Source organism: Papio anubis, chromosome 15 (assembly GCF_008728515.1).
Source record: "Papio anubis isolate 15944 chromosome 15, Panubis1.0, whole genome shotgun sequence".
Lineage (NCBI taxonomy): Eukaryota > Metazoa > Chordata > Mammalia > Primates > Cercopithecidae > Papio > Papio anubis.
In genome coordinates this window covers 39072572-39086019 of record NC_044990.1, presented here as the reverse complement: position 1 = coordinate 39086019, position 13448 = coordinate 39072572, and the positions used below count along the sequence as shown (strand labels likewise).

At 36.5% G+C, this 13448-nt stretch overlaps 1 protein-coding gene across 1 annotated transcript in view; it reads right to left on the bottom strand.

The window, feature by feature from the left end:
• Window positions 1–12632, bottom strand: part of TDRD3 (tudor domain containing 3) — a 244140-nt gene extending 231508 nt beyond the window's left edge. Inside the window, exon 1 of the mRNA XM_017951284.2 lies at window positions 12614–12632. The gene's annotated coding sequence lies outside the window, so the exon portion shown is untranslated. The remainder of the gene's footprint in view (window positions 1–12613) is intronic.
• Window positions 12633–13448: the final 816 nt, after the last annotated feature.

The following is a 13448-nucleotide window of genomic DNA, read 5'->3' as shown; positions in this document are numbered from 1 at the left end:
CCAGACCCAATTTGTAGCATAAAAAAAAATTGACATCCCCGATTCCTTTCATTCCCTTAGCCTCCAAATCAACAAATCTTGTTGATCTACCTTGTCCAAAACATGCTCCAAGTACGCTAACTTCTTTCTGTCTCCATTATTACCACCTTAGTCCGAACACTATCATCTCTTACCTAGACTACTGCCAGACCTTGCCACCTGGTCACCTTGTTTCCACTCTTATGTACAATGACTTCTTGCCACAGCATCATCAGGCTTCTTGTCAATCGGATTCAGCTGAAATTTTACCACACAGGAGTCTTCCATGGCCAATCATTCTCAAGCAGTCCGCCCACCTTGTTTTAATTCTCGGGATAGCTCTTCACTCTTTCACTCTGCCTTGATCTCCTTAATCTACATTCTTTCACAACGGGAAGATATGCTCCATGTCTTGCTCCCCACTGTGCCCCTGGCACCTAGTGGAGAGTACAGACTAGATAAACGTTTATTGAATGACTAATTAAAGGAGTTAATTATACTTCCTGGAGTGTCTCGGCATAATTTTAAATCTCCTTCCAACCAAGAAACCTCCTTGTATTTCACAGTAGTTCTCTATATTTCCATGCCAAGTTGTCAACATTACCCCCACCATGGTCTTACTGAGTTGTCCCTAAGGAGCACCCAAGTTTACAAAACTGAGGTCTTTGTCTTTTACTTATTGATTTGAAAGACGCTTTATACATTAAGATATTACCTTTGCCTAGCAAATTACCAAGTTTTTTTTTTTTTTTACCATTTTGTCATTGATACTTTAAATGTATTAATAAGCTTTAATATTTGTTTGCTGATTTTTTTATTCCTATATAGAAGTTTAAATTTTTATGTTCCTCTCTTCAGTGTTGTGCTTAGAAAATTTTTTCCTTCCCAGAGAGCATATGAATTATACATAATTATATCTATTGTTCTCTGGCTTATTTTAATGTAAATTGTTTCCATTTAATCCCTCTGGAAATTGCTTCACTCAGATGGGAAGGATCCAACTTTATTTTCTTCCAAATAATATATCAATTGCCCCAACATCAGCTATTCACTAGTCCAAACTTTTGCCAGCAGTGTCACCTTGAGACTGTATTGACAGTGGTTAAAAGGATGGCCTCAATGAAATCTACTGTTTTTGATGCTGAATTGCTTCATCTGTAAAAGTGGAATAATAGTAGTATCTACCTCAAAGAGCATGCCAAAAATAAAATAGTTGTGAAATACTTAACATGATTCCTGCCACATGGTGAGCATCGTTATTAATCTTGTTAATATTAGCATTACTATACTTCTATTTATCTAGTCTCTGGTAGTGTAACTTTTCATGACCTTTTAAAAAATTTCTTAATCTAGATTTTCAACTTCAAATGGAGTTTTGATTGGACTTGTATGAAATATATAGATTAAATTATAGAATTGCAGGGATTTTTTGTGTGACAGGGATCTCACACTGATGCCCAATTTGGAGTGCAGTGGTGAAATCATGGCTCGCTGCAACCTCAAATTCCTGAGCGGAGGTCAAGCAATCCTCCTGCTTCAACCTCTCAAGTGCTGGGATTATAGGTACATTCACCATATCTGGCTAATGTTTAAAACTTTTTTAGAGGCACCCAGCCTAGAATTATGTATTTATAATATGCAGTCTTTGTATACAAGAGCACAGCATGTCTCTGATTTTCAAGTCTTTTTAGAGCTTATATTAAAAAGTTGTTCTTTCTTTCTATTCTTATTAAGATTACCACTAGGTAATTTATATGTTTTTATTGCTATTTTAAATGGGATTGCTTTTTTCATTATGTTTAATAAATGGTTAGTTGTAGTTAGAATTCTATCATTATTTAAAATTTTTTCTCTGAATGTAATGTGCATTTCTCTTTTCTCATTGGTCAGATTTGTCTGATGTTTGTCTTACCAGCCTTTTAAAGATTTTCACATATCAATTCTATTTCTGTCTTTGTCTATTTTATTGCTTTTAACGTACTCAATTATAGATTTATTAGTTAATTTTTCCTGCTTTCTGTTTATTTTTTTGTTCCCCCTCCAACAACATTTTAGTTGTGTTGTGCATTATTCATTTAAAAACACAACTTTATAGCTTTAACTATATCCCATAAAAAATTTTCTCCCATGGCATTCTTTCTGTCTCTCTGTCTCTGTCTTTCTTTTTTTTTTTTTTTTTTTTTTTTTTTTGAGTCCAAGTCTCACTCTGTCACCCAGGCTGGCATGATCATAGCTCACTGCAACCTGAAGCTCCCGAGCTCAAGCAATCCTCCTGGTTCAGCCTCCCTGGTAACACAGGCTACAGGTGCAAGCCACTGTGCCCGGCTACTTTATTGAATAAACTATTGACATCCTACATATATTTATTAATGTGCTTTCTATTTAGTGGTTTCAACCTTTATGTTTGATTCTCTCTTTTTTTTCTTTGGAACTCATGTTTTGACGTGTATTTATTTATTGCTGTGTAGCAAACTACTACAACTGGGTGACTTAATGCCACTTATATTTATTACCCCTCAGTTTCTGTGGATCAGGAGGCCAGGCATGGCTTAGATGGGTCCTCTGCTCAGGGTCTCACAGGCTGAAATCGTATGTTGACCGGGCTGTGATCCCTTGTGGAGTTTGGAGTTCTCTTCCAAGCCTATATGGTTGTGGGTAGAATTCACTTCTTATGATTATAGGGCCTTCTTTCTTGTAGGCTATCTGCCAAGATGCATTATAACTCTGAGAGTGCCCCACAGTTTCTGGCTATGTGATCCCCTTACATCCGGATGTTTGCTGCTTTGAGGCCAGCAGGATAATCTCTGACATCAAAACTTTTCATTAGAGGGCTCACCTGATTAGGTCAGGCTCACTCAATAAAATTTCTCTTTTCATTAATTTAAAGTCAGCTGATTAGAGACTTTAATCAGATCTGTTAAATCTCCACTTTTTCCCAGTAATATAATCTAATCACAAGAGTGACGCATATTCATAAATCCTGCTTATAATCCAGTAGAAGAGATTGTACAGGCCATGTACACTAGGAGGCGGGAATCTTGGGGTCATCTTGGAATTATGACTATCAAAAAGTGTTAAGTATCTTTTTAAAGTATTTTTCAGAACACACAACAGTTTTTTCAATACCAATTTTTGATTTGTTTTTTTCTCAACAGTTTTCTGATGCCTCATTTATCATATACTAATTTATACTATATACTTGACTCTATTTCTGAAAGTTTGATTCTTACCTATTTGATTGTCTGAAGGCCTTGTAATATTTTAATACTTGGTAAGGTTAGTTCTACCTCACTAAAAATTCATTTCCTTTTTTGTTTTAGAGTCATTATGTTTTATTCTTGCTTTTAAATTTTTCTATGTGAAATTTAGGAACAACTGTCTAGGGAAAATAAATCTGTTGTATTTTCACTGAGACCACATTAAATTAGCAAATTAACCTGGAGGAAACTGATTTGAATCCTAATCAAGCACATGATATGTCTTTCCATTATTTCAATTGTTCTCTATGTGTCCTTCCTTTGTGTTTTAATATTTTTGTGTGTGGGTCTTGCAAACTTATGAAAAAATAGATTTAGAATTTAGTTTTTCTCCGTACTTGGAAGAGTTCCAATAGCATTGGAGTCATTTTTTTAAAGGTTATGCAGAAATTCCTATAAAATTGTCTGGGTCTGGTAATTTTTCAAAGAAGATCACTCCTTGACAATTGCTATTTCTTCTTAGAAATTGGTTTGTTTACATTTTCTATCTTTTTATGGTAATTTATTCATTTCATCTAGGTTTTTCATTTATTTGCATAGAGTTGAGCAGAGTAATCTCAAAATTCTTTGAATGTCCTCCTTCACGGGTTACTTCCCTACTGTCACTTATTAATTTGTGTAGTTACACTTTCCTTGTGTTCTTTTTTTTCTTTATTAAGCCAGCTAGTTTGTGTACTCTTTTGTTTTTTCCCCCTCAAATAATCAGGTTTTGGATTTATCCATTTTATTTTTCTATTTTTAATTTGTTAACATTTTATCTTTACTACTACTTCCTTATTTCCTTCAGTTTATTTTGATTTCCTTTTTCAAACATTTTCAGTTGATAGCATAATTCATTTATTTTTATTTTTATTCTTTGTTAAGTAATATAAATATTGAGGGCTATCATCATTTTTGAGCTGAGTTTTATAGTATTTTTCTTCTTCTTATTTTTAGAAATTCTGCAATTTAAGTTTATACCTCTTTTTGACCCATGCCCCAAGTTGCTTAAGAATTTTTAAATTATCAGGTGAAAGGACCCTTTTATTTTCTTATTACTCACAGTTTTATTTGTAATCACAAAGTTATTTGATTGTGATCAAATATACTATTTGAGGAATGATCTATGATCTAAAAGATGACAAATTTTCATGACTTGCTACGTGGGAATGTGAAAACAAGGTGTATTTTTTATTTTCAGGAACAAAGTTCAACATGCATCAACTGGATTTATTTTAATAATGTTTACGTCTTTTAAGACATTCGTCTTCTATACTGGTATATTTTTGTCCATTTCTCCTTGTAATTTCTATCATTTCTGCCTTATGGGTATGACTGCTATTTTGACTGGTGCATAGATTTTCATGAGTTTCATATCTTCACTGTCAATTGTCTGCTTTGGCATCACAAAAACATTTGTTATAAAATGCTTTTTATTCTAAATTTTACCTTATCTGATATTGACAATTCAAGAACTACTTAATTTTGTATTTTTAGGGACAGGGTCTCTCTCTTTCACCCAGTGTGGAGTGCAGTGGTACAATCATAGCTTACCAGAGCCTTGAGCTCCTGGGCTTAAACGATTCTCCCACCTTAGCCTCCTGAGTAGCTATGAATACAAATGCATACCACCACAACCAACTAATTTTTTTTATTTTTGTAGAGATAGAGTCTTGCTATGTGGCCCAGACTGTTCTCAAACTCTGGGCCTCAAGTAATCCTCCTTTCCTCTGCCTCCCAAAATGTTGGGATTACAGACATGAGCCATCACACCTGGCCAAGAACTACTTCAATTTCAACTCTACTGAAAGTTTTATATGTGTCTCCTGCATATAGAACAAAACTCAGTTTTTATTATTCTCCAATAAAATTTTTTTCAGAAGTGAGTTAAACTCATTTACACTTATGGATATATATCTGGCCTTATTGTTTATGCTATGTTATCTGATGAGAATTTTTTAAAGTACTTTTAATGTAATTTGTTTGCATTGTATGTAGTTTTTTATATTTAGGAAGGTCTATATTTTTATTTTTTGATTTACCCTTATTTATTTAGATACTGTTAGTTTCTATGATGTAATCCTATGAGATAATATCAGAATGTTTTCTTCTTTGCTTTCCTTTTTGTCTTTGTCCCCAGTATGAGTCAATACAATTATATTTATTTGTGTTTATTCATTTTCTTTTACTTCCAGTATGTAACTGCCAACTCAGAATAATATCTTGTGACTTTCAGATATTATAGATGAGACAATCTTCCTTTTTCTCCCCCTTACTCTCCAAATTAATTAGCTAATTAATTTCAAAATTGTGACCATGTATACAAAGTTTGCTCTCTAGAATAGAGTGGTAGAAAGTAAACCCTGTATACATGTACACAATTTTGAAATTAATTAGCCAATTAATTTGTCTTGATTTTATTGCTAAATGAACTAAATTCTCACTGTAAGTTCTTTGCTATTGTTTCCTTAGTCACTCTTTGTTAATGAAGTTTATCCTTCAATAATTTCCTCAATAAGGGCTCATGGGCATTCTATTCCTCAAGTTCTTATGTGTTCAAAATGTTTTCAAAATTTACTTCAAGGCCTTGAAGGACAACTTGGGTAGATACAAAATTGTTAGCTTGAGAGGCTGGGTGCAGTGGCTCACGCCTGTAATCCCAGCACTTTGGGAGGCTGAAGTGGGTGGATCACCTGAGGTAGTGAGTTCAAGACCAGCCTGACCAACATGGAGAAACACTGTGTCTTCTAAAAATACAAAAATAGCTGAGTGTGATGGTGCACACCTGTAATCCCAGCTACTAGGGAGGCTGAGGCAAGAGAATCACTTGAACCCAGGAGGCAGAGGTCGCACCATTGCACTCCAGCCTGGGTGACAGAGCAAGACTCCATCTAAAAAAATTTAAAAAAATTGATAGTGTACAGGAACAGAAAACCAAACACCACATGTTCTCACTCATAAGTGGGAGTTGAACAATAAGAACACATGGACACAGGGAGGGGAATATCACACACCGAGGCCTGTTGGGGGGTGAAGGGCAAGGAGGGGAAGAGCATTAGGACAACAATGTTCATGGGGCTTAAAACCTAGATGATGGGTTGATAGGTGCAGCAAACCACCATGGCACATGTATGCCTATGTAACAAACCTGCACGTTCTCCATGTGTATCCCAGAACTTAAATTTTAAAAATTAAAATTAATATAAAAAAATTGTTAGCTTAGTAACTTTGCTAGGATATATCTTCAGATTCACCATTTTACATCAATTTTCCATGAACTAGTATATACCCTTTCAATAGGCTGAATCAAAAAGTATCTTTAACTCTCAAATTTTTTTAAATTTAAATTTCATCTTCCTTTAGGATTTCAATATACATACACTGAAGCTTCTTTGCCTGATTTTTCTATTGTTTTCCCTCTAATTCTTTTTATCTCCTCAAGTTTTTTCTACTTCCCCAATTTCTATTTCCTCTATCTTTTACATCCCCATGAATTTCCACAGTGTCTAATTTCCCTTGTTCTCTAACCAGTTCCTCTTTTTCTGTAATTGCTTTACCTTTTTCTTCAACTTTCAGTTCTGTACCTCATATTTAATTTCTTTCTGTTATTTTACAAAATTGTTATATATAGTCCTGCTTCGTGGTCTCTTTATGCGGAGACAATTGTTTCATTTACCATTTAAAACATATTTGTTGCAATTAACTGAATGTTTGTGTTTCCTTAAAATTCAAAGGTTAAAACCGTAAGCCCAACTTGATGGTACTTGGAGGTAGACCCTTTTTGAGGTAGTTAGGTGATGAGGGTGGAGTCCTTACGAATGGCATCAGTGCCCTAATATAAGAAGAGGCCAGAAAGCAACCTAGCTCTCCTTCCACCAAGTGAGGACACAGCAAGAAGATGTGTCTCATAACCCTACCTTTCGGCAGGAAAGGTAAATACACAATTTCCTTACAGGAATGAGCACAGGAAAGACAACAGGACATTCTGCAGACCCCCCTTGTATGTCATTGCTAGCCTTAGCTTTCTTCACTGTACAACTAGCCAGTACCTCAAGGTTAAGACAAGCTGAAACTAATGTTTTAGATAATTCCATGGGACAGAGAGTTGAAAAGGCTCTACTTTCCTTCCTTCTTTCTTTCTCTTTCTTTCTTTCTCTTACTTTCTTCCTTTCTTCCTTCCTTTCTTCCTTCCTTCCTTTCTTCCTTCCTTCCTTTCTCTCTCTCTTTTTTCTTTCTTTCTTTCTTTCTTTCTTTCTTTCTTTCTTTCTTTCTTTCTTTCTTTCTTTCTTTTTCTTTCTTTCTTTTTCTTTCTTTCTTTCTTTTTTTCTTTCTTTCTTTCTTTTTCATTCCTTCCTTCCTTCCTTCCTTCTTTCTTTTTTCTTTCTTTCTTTCTCTTTCTTTCTTTCTCTCCTTCCTTCTTTTCTCTCTCTCTCTCTCTGTCTCTGTCTCTCTTTTCTGAGACGGAGTCTTGCTCTGTTACCCAGGCTGGAGTACAGTGGCATGATTTCAGCTCAGTGCAAACTCCGCATCCCGGGCTCAAGCACTTCTTCTGCCTCAGCCTCCCAAGTAACTGGGATTACAGGCACACGTCACCACACCCGGCTATATTTTATATTTTTAGTAGAGACAGGGTTTCACCACGTTGGCCATGCTGGTCTCAAACTCCTGACCTCAAGTGATCTGCCCACCTCAGCCTTCCAAAGTGCTGGGATTACGGGCATGAGTCACCGCACCTGGCCTGAAAAAGCTCTTCTTTTTTTTCCTACATTTTGTTCCCATCTCTGTGTCTCTCCCTTCATTATCTCTTCTTGATGTAACATGACTACTATTGTACTTCTCTGACTCAACAAACACATAGGTTGTGTCTACCATATTGCCAGTATTGTATTAAATACTGGAATTGGTGCTTGATAAATAATTCTTATTGAAAGTTGTAAAATCTTGATCTATTCTGAGGAAAAAGCCATGGAAAGCCAATTAATAATGTAGGGAGGCTACCTTACTATAGCTTATTGTTATCTCTGATCTGGAAATATAGCAACAAACATACTTTGTGGTTTGCAGAGTTTTTGTTTATTATACATCATTTTCTCCTTCAGCCAGATTTGTGGCTTATAAAAATAACCAAATATTTGCTTACAAATTGTTATAATGAAAATCTGTAGCTTGCTGCAGTAAGATTCATGGTCATGATAACTTTGAAAGCATTTGTTTGCATTTAGAGTGTGGGGGAATAATTTAAATTTAAAATTTTTGCATAAATTATTTATATGTTGAGTCCAAGATGCAGTGCAATTACAATAACATTTTTCAGAAGTGAGGCAGAAGTTTAAAATTTATAAATACTTCTTTACATTTTGGTGGCACTCAATATAGTTTTCTAGAAAGCTGTATTTTTTGTTGTTTGAATAGCAGTTAGCTGTTTTCACTCTCTCTAACAGATGGAACCAAAGCATTGTGAACATTTTTATTAAAACAGCAAATGAAGCTATGAAAGAAGTGTCACATTGCCAAGTATTCATCTTGCAAATTAAATTCTACAACTTAGCAGGTGGTTTAAGTTCCCTTTAGAAATTTAAAATCAGCTTATTTCATTTCTCTGTGGTTTAACAGAGACACAGGTTCACTGCTGCATTCACTTATACAGATTCTGTTTGCATGTTTCTTAGAATTGACAGTTGGGAAAATATTTGCTAACTCTCACTCAAAATGGCTCATAATTGCCACATTCAGATGGTTGAGTCTTCAATTTTCCTTACTATTAAAGTCTACCATTTGTCTCTGGAGTCTGTTTGCAAGGCCTTGATGGATCCAAAAATTTGAAGCCCACATTCAGTATGTTTTTTGACCATTTCAATACACACTATCATTTCGTATACTGACAGTATACTACCCAATTTAGAAAACTCCAATACAAGATGATAATATTCAGCTAGTCTGCTTCTAGTTTAGAGAATGCCAGTAAAGTAATTGGCACTTCCAGGTCCCTACAGGACTGTACTGATGAGCTAAGGCAAGTCTAAAGAGCCACCTTTACTGGTCCTTGCAGAGGAGAGAAAGTAGAATTTCCTGTGCTGCTTCTAATGTCACTGCAATGAGATTAATTTCACAAAAACATCATTTTCCCTCTACATAAATTTTCATATTTTTTCACTACCTCCTTAATAAAATTTAGGCTCATTATTCACAGCCTTCTTCAATTTAACCCCCAAACTCTTTTTACATCTATTTTTGAACAAACGTTCTTGGCCCAGGTAAAATGGTCTATTTATTATTGTCTCCCAAGTAGGTTGGTATTTCTTTGCCTACCCCTCTGCTCACCTGTACCAATGCATTTTCCTTCTCCTCTTTGATTATCCAAGTCCTTCTTTTCCCAGAAGGCACAGCTGAAGTCACAATGCCAAGAAGCCCTCCTAGTTTCTCCTAGCCCCTCACCTCGTCCTTATTCCTTCTCCTTTAATCCTCTCTAGCACCACTTATTACATGGCACCTTGCATTGTTCTTTATTTTCCATGTATACATCCTGTTTCCTTAATTAAAATGTAAGATCCTGAAGGTAGAGATACCATTTGTACACTGAATTACTTGCACCTCAGTACCCAAGATGCAATAGTCAGTCATGTGTGTTGATGTTGGTAAGGTAACCAAGATTTACAATAAGGGCTAGCTCATAACCCTTGGGGTTTAAAATTATAGCTAGTTTTGCTCGTCCTGCATGCTTTCTCATTTCTCTTCTTCTGGCTTTCTTGTGGACTTGACCCCTACTCTATGTAGAATTGTCAATTATAGTTCTGTATTTGTCAGGACAGACCAGTAAACAAAGAACCTCTGGGTATTAGATAGTTCAAGTAAAAGCTTACTTTTCACTCACACTGTGTGTGATGATGTCTGTGTGCTTTGGCTCAGAGCTCTTCATGTTACTATCACTCTGAAACCCAAACTAAGACTCCAGCCTCTTTTGGGAGCATTGCCAATGAAGAGGCAGAGGAATAAAGTGTGGTAACTCATTCACTTGCTCTTAAAGCCTTCACAAAGAAGAGACACACATGTCTTGGTAGAAAGCTAGACATATAGATCAATGATACAGAATTGAAAGCCCAGAATTACACCTTTATATTTATGGGCAATTGATTTTTAAAAAGGTGCCCAAATTGTTCAATGAGGGAAAGAATAGTCTTTCCAACAAACGATGTTGGGATAACCAGATACTCACATTAAAAAGAATGAAGTTGAGCCTCACATCATATACAAAAATTAACTCATAATGGATCATAGACCTAAATATAAAAGTTCAACGTAAAATCTAAATGTAAAGCTAAATGTAAAAACTAAACATAGCAACAAATCTTTATGACCTTGTGTTTCTTTTTTATGACAGAAACAACAACAACAACAAAAAACAAACTTCATCAAAATTAAACTTTTGGCTTCAAAGAACACTATCAAGAAAGTGAGATTACAACCCAAGGAATATGAAACTATATTTGCAAATAATATATCTGATAAGAAACTTGTATTCAGAGTGTACAAAGAACTCTTACAATTAAAAAAAAAAAAAAGCAACCCAATTTAAAAATGAACAAAGGAGTTGAGAAAACATTTCTCCAAAGAAGATACACAATTGCTTAATAAGGAGGTAAAAAGATGTTCAACATCATTAATCATTAGGAAAATGCAAACCAAAATCACAATGAGATACCCCAGTTAAAAAGAAAGAAAATAAATAGCATTAGCAAAGAGATTAGAACCCTTAAGCATTGCTAGTGAGCATGTTAAATGGTATAGGTGCTTTGGAAAACCATTTAGAATTTTTTTTTTTAAGAAAACATTGAGTTACTTTATGACCCAGCAATTCCACTCGTAGGTATATAACCAAGAGAACCGAAAACATGTCACACAAAAACTTCTACACAAATGTTCATAACAGCATTAGTTGTAATAGCCCCCAAATGGGAATAACCCAAATGTCCATGAATTGACGAATGGATGAACACAATGTGGTGTATCCATAAATGGAATACTATTCAACCATAATAAGGAATGAAGTACTGATATAAGTTACAACATGCAAGAACCTTTAAAACATTATGAAAGAAGCTAAAGCTAAATGAAATAAACCAGTTACAACAGGGCCACATATTGCATGAAATGTTCAGAATAGGCAAATCCATAGAGGCAGAATATAGATTAGTAATAGCCAGTGAATAGGGGGAGAGAAAATGAGCAGTGATTACTAATGAGTATGGAGTTTCTTTTTGGGGTGATTAAAATATTCTGGAATTAGTGGTGATGGTTGAGCAGCTCTGTGAGTATACTAAAAACCACTGACTATTATAATTTAAGTATACTAAAAACCAATGACTGGCTTTTATGGTATGTAAACCATAGCTCAGTAAAACTGTTATTTTTTTAAAAGTAACACCCATCACTTCTGTTTAGTTTCATTAGTCAAAGAAAGCCACAAGTTACTCCAACAGGCCAAGGAAGTGCAATCCTTCCTTCCATGTGCTTAGAAGGGAAATGAAAACATTTGTTGAACAGTGCTAATGACTACAAGGCCCTGGGCCTTTACGAGGGTGTGAGTCTCAGAATAGGCCAACTGTGATCTTACGCCCTCCTGCATACAATGATTGGTCCACTAGTGGTCATGTAACATAAGCAGACCGACCAGCCCTTTTATGGAATGAATGTATGTTACAGGCAGAAACATCTTGTGATTACTGAGTAGGAGGATGGGAGACTGGGACTGTCAGAAGCCATCTTATCAGCCTTATGGAGAGAGCCTGCATCCAGCTGTGACTGTTCAACCTCGAGATTTTCAAGAGGCAGAAGAACTTTGCCTAGTAAGTCATTAGCAGCAAAATGGATTTCCAATCTCATAACTCTTTGCCCAGCAGATGTCTCACATTATCTCCTAAGAAATCCTGACAGTATTTCTTCTTGCCACTTTCTAGACTCTCCTCTCTTCCCTATACTCTTTCCGATGCTTAAATGGGAAGATCCCCCTTCTCAGTCTCTCATGTTCCCCTTATTTACAGTCTTAGGCTCCATCTCCAATGTTATCCTTAGATTGAGAGATTTTCAATGGGGCTTATTCTTCCCATATTTTCCTGCCTGTATTAAACACCTCCTAAGATGGCTTGTAATCTCCTCCTCTTGAGAATGGGCTGGACGTAACTGCTAGCAAATAGAGCATATGCACTTCCAAGATTAAGTTACAAAGATGTTCCGATTTCTGATGTGCTTGCCCTCTGGTGGACACCAGATGCCACGTTGTTAGCTGCCCCATGGAGAGGCTCACATTGCAAGGAACTGCGGGTGGACTCTGGCCAACAATCTACAAGAAAACTAAGCCCTACCAACAACCACAGGAATGACCATGGAAGTAGATACTCCTCTAGATGAACCTTGAGATTTCTGAAGCCCAGCGGACACCTTGATTGTAGTCTGTGAGAGACCTTAAAGCAGAGCATTCAGCTAAGTCATGGCCAGATTCCTGACACAATACAAACTGTGAGATAATAAGTACTGTTTTAAGTCACTAAGTTTTGGGTTAATTTGTTATGCAGCAATTACATAACAATTGGTAATCAATGCAGTGCCCCTTCCAAAAAATCTCTTGGCAGAGTCTCTCTTTAGATCTGGGTTGGGAATCATTATGTAAACTTTGTTCTAAACTGCTCTTTTTTTTTTTTTTTGAGACGGAGTCTCGCGCTGTGTCACCCAGGCTGTAGTGCAGTGGCGCGATCTCGGCTCACTGCAAGCTCCGCCTCCCAGGTTCAGGCCATTCTCCTGCCTCAGCCTCCAAGTAGCTGGGACTACAGGCGCCCGCCACCACGCCCGGCTAGTTTTTTGTATTTTTAGTAGAGACGGGGTTTCACCATGTTAGCCAGGATGGTCTCGATCTCCTGACCTCGTGATCCGCCCACCTCGGCCTCCCAAAGTGCTGGGATTACAGGCTTGAGCCACCGCGCCCAGCCTAAACTGCTCTTAAAAATGATCTATCCTAGGCTGTGTGCAGTGGCTCGCGCCTGTAATCCCAGCACTTTGGGAGGCTGAGGTGGGCAGATTACCTGAGGTGAGGAGTTCAAGACCAGCCTGGCCAACATGGTGAAACACTATCTCTACTAAAAACACACAAAAAAATTACCCTGGCGTGGTGGTGCATGCCTGTAATCCCAGCTACTTGGGAGG